Below are 3939 nucleotides of genomic sequence, written 5' to 3' on the forward strand. Positions count from 1 at the left end.
AACATAACAAACAACAACATCAACAACATTTTCAAACAACATCAACATCACCATCCCCGTGTCTCTCTCCGGTGTCTCTCTCTCCCCGTGTCTCTCTCTCCCGGTGTCTCTCTCCCCGTGTCTCTCTCTCCGGGTGTCTCTCTCTCCCCGGTGTCCCGTCTCTCTCTCCCGGTGTCTCTCTCTCCCCGTGTCTCTCTCTCCCGGTGTCTCTCTCTCCCCGTGTCTCTCTCTCCGGGTGTCTCTCTCTCCCCGTGTCTCTCTCTCCGGTGTCTCTCTCTCCCCGTGTCTCTCTCTCCGGGTGTCTCTCTCTCCCCGTGTCTCTCTCTCCGGTGTCTCTCTCTCCCCGTGTCTCTCTCTCCCGGTGTCTCTCTCTCCCCGTGTCTCTCTCCCCGTGTCTCCTCTCTCCCCGTGTCTCTCTCTCCCAGTGTCTCTCTCTCCCCGTGTCTCTCTCCCCCGTGTCTCTCTCTCCCCGTGTCTCTCTCTCCCCATGTCTCTCTCTCCCCGTGTCTCTCTCTCCCGTGTCTCTCTCTCCCCGTGTCTCTCTCTCCCCGTGTCTCTCTCTCTCCCCGTGTCTCTCTCTCCCGTGTCTCTCTCCCCGTGTCTCTCTCCCCCTGTCTCTCTCCTCCTCCCCGTGTGTCTCTCCCGTGTGTCTCTCTCCGTGTCTCTCTTCCCCCGTGTCTCTCTTCCCCCGTGTCTCTCTCTCCCCGTGTCTCTTTCTCCCCGTGTCTCTCTCCCCCCGTGTCTCTCTCCCTGTGTCTCTCTCTCCCCCATGTCTCTCTCCCCGTGTCTCTCTCCCCGTGTCTCTCTCTCCCCGTGTCTCTCTCTCCCCGTGTCTCTCTCTCTCCCCGTGTCTCTCTCTCTCGCCGTGTCTCTCTCCTCCGTGTCTCTCTCCCCGTGTCTCTCTCTCCCGTGTCTCTCTCCCCGTGTCTCTCTCGCCCCGTGTCTCTCTCTCCCGTGTCTCACTCTCCCCGTGTCTCTCTCCCCACATGCCTCTCTCTCCCCCCGTGTCTCTCTCTCCCCGTGTCTCTCTCCCTGTGTCTCTCTCCCCATGTCTCTCTCCCCTGTCTCTCTCCGTGTCTCTCTCTCCCCGTGTCTCTCTCTCCCCGTGTCTCTCTCCCCACGTGCCTCTCTCTCCCCGTGTCTCTCTCCCCCCGTGTCTCTCTCCGTGTCTCTCTTCCCCCGTGTCTCTTCCCCCGTGTCTCTCTCCCCGTGTCTCTCTCCCCATGTCTCTCTCTCCCGTGTCTCTCTTCCCCCGTGTCTCTCTTCCCCCGTGTCTCTCTCCCCGTGTCTCTCTCCCCCCGTGTCTCTCTCCCCCCGTGTCTCTCTCTCCCGTGTCTCTCTCCGTGTCTCTCTCCCCCTGTCTCTCTCCCCCTGTCTCTCTCTCCCCGTGTGTCTCTCCCCGTGTGTCTCTCCCCGTGTCTCTCTCCCCGTGTGTCTCTCTCCCCGTGTCTCTCTCTCCCCGTGTCTCTCTCCCCGTGTCTCTCTCTCCCCGTGTCTCTCTCCCCCCGTGTCTCTCTTCCCCCGTGTCTCTCTTCTCCCCGTGTCTCTCTCCGTGTCTCTCTCCCCCTGTCTCTCTCTCCCCGTGTCTCTCTCCCCGTGTCTCTCTCCGTGTCTCTCTCCGTGTCTCTCTCTCCCCGTGTCTCTCTCCCCCCGTGTCTCTCTTCCCCCGTGTATCTTTCTCCCCGTGTCTCTCTCCGTGTCTCTCTCCCCCTGTCTCTCTCTCCCCGGTCTCTCTCTCCCGTGTCTCTCTCTCCGTGTCTCTCTCCGTGTCTCTCTCCGTGTCTCTCTCTCCCCGTGTCTCTCTCTCCTCGTGTCTCTCTCCCCACGTGCCTCTCTCTCCCCGTGTCTCTCTCCCCCCGTGTCTCTCTCCGTGTCTCTCTCCGTGTCTCTCTTCCCCCGTGTCTCTTCCCCCGTGTCTCTCTCCCCGTGTCTCTCTCCCCGTGTCTCTCTCTCCCCGTGTCTCTCTTCCCCCGTGTCTCTCTTCCCCCGTGTCTCTCTTCCCCCGTGTCTCTCTCCCCGTGTCTCTCTCCCCCCGTGTCTCTCTCCCCCCGTGTCTCTCTCTCCCCGTGTCTCTCTCCGTGTCTCTCTCCCCCTGTCTCTCTCCCCCTGTCTCTCTCTCCCCGTGTGTCTCTCCCCGTGTGTCTCTCTCCGTGTGTCTCTCCCCGTGTCTCTCTCCCCGTGTCTCTCTCTCCCCGTGTCTCTCTCTCCCCGTGTCTCTCTCCCCCCGTGTCTCTCTTCCCCCGTGTCTCTTTCTCCCCGTGTCTCTCTCCGTGTCTCTCTCCCCCTGTCTCTCTCTCCCCGGTCTCTCTCTCCCCGTGTCTCTCTCCCCGTGTATCTCTCACCGTGTCTCTCTCCCCGTGTCTCACCGTGTCTCTCTCCCCGTATCTCTCTCTCCCCGTGTCTCTCTCCCCGTGTCTCACCGTGTCTCTCTCCCCGTGTCCCCCGTGTCTCTCGCCCCGTGTCTCTCTCCCCGTGTCTCTCTCCCCGTGTCTCCCCGTGCCTCACCGTGTCTCTCTCCCCGTGTCTCTCTCCCCGTGTCTCTCTCTCTCTCCTCGTGTCTCTCTCCCCGTGTCTCTCTCCCCGTGTCTCTCTCCCCGTGTCTCTCTCCCCGTGTCTCTCTCTCTCTCCTCGTGTCTCTCTCCCCGTGTCTCTCTCCCCGTATCTCACCGTGTCTCTCTTTCCGTGTCTCTCTCCCCGTGTCTCACCGTGTCTCTCTCCCCGTATCTCACCGTGTCTCTCTTTCCGTGTCTCTCTCCCCGTGTCTCACCGTGTCTCTCTCCCCGTATCTCACCGTGTCTCTCTCCCCGTATCTCACCGTGTCTCTCTCTCCCTCCCTCCCCGTGTCTCTCTCCCCAGGACGTGGTTCTCTCCCCGTGCCTCACCGTGTCTCTCTCTCCCCGTGTCTCTCTCCCTCCCCGTGTCTCTCTCCCCAGGACGTGTCTCTCTCCCCGTATCTCACCGTGTCTCTCTCGCCCCGTGTCTCCCTCCCTCCCCGTGTCTCTCTCCCCAGGACGTGGTTCTCTCCCCGTGTCTCACCGTGTCTCTCTCCCCGTGTCTCACCGTGTCTCTCCCCGTGTCTCCCTCCCTCCCCGTGTCTCTCTCCCCAGGACGTGGTTCTCTCCCCGTGCCTCACCGTGTCTCTCTCTCCCCGTGTCTCTCTCCCTCCCCGTGTCTCTCTCCCCAGGACGTGGTTCTCTCCCCGTGTCTCACCGTGTCTCTCTCCCCGTGTCTCACCGTGTCTCTCTCTCCCCGTGTCTCTCCCTCCCCGTGTCTCTCTCCCCAGGACGTGGTTCTCTCCCCGTATCTCACCGTGTCTCTCTCCCCGTGTCTCACCGTGTCTCTCTCGCCCCGTGTCTCCCTCCCTCCCCGTGTCTCTCTCCTCAGGACGTGGTTCTCTCCCCGTATCTCACCGTGTCTCTCTCCCCGTGTCTCACCGTGTCTCTCTCCTCAGGACGTGGTTCTCTCCCCGTATCTCACCGTGTCTCTCTCCCCGTGTCTCACCGTGTCTCTCTCTCCCCGTGTCTCTCTCCCTCCCCGTGTCTCTCTCCCCAGGACGTGTCTCCCTCCCCGTGTCTCACCGTGTCTCTCTCCCCGTATCTCACCGTGTCTCTCTTTCCGTGTCTCTCTCCCCGTGTCTCACCGTGTCTCCCCGTATCTCACCGTGTCTCTCTCCCCGTGTCTCACCGTGTCTCTCTCCTCAGGACGTGGTTCTCTCCCCGTATCTCACCGTGTCTCTCTCCCCGTGTCTCACCGTGTCTCTCTCTCCCCGTGTCTCTCTCCCTCCCCGTGTCTCTCTCCCCAGGACGTGTCTCCCTCCCCGTGTCTCACCGTGTCTCTCTCCCCGTATCTCACCGTGTCTCTCTTTCCGTGTCTCTCTCCCCGTGTCTCACCGTGTCTCCCCGTATCTCACCGTGTCTCTCTCCCCGTGTCTCACCGTGT

The sequence above is a fragment of the Petromyzon marinus genome, unplaced genomic scaffold (assembly GCF_048934315.1).
Source record: "Petromyzon marinus isolate PM22_M1 ecotype Great Lakes invasive population unplaced genomic scaffold, UKy_Petmar_22M1.pri1.0 PM_Scaffold_102, whole genome shotgun sequence".
NCBI lineage: Eukaryota > Metazoa > Chordata > Hyperoartia > Petromyzontiformes > Petromyzontidae > Petromyzon > Petromyzon marinus.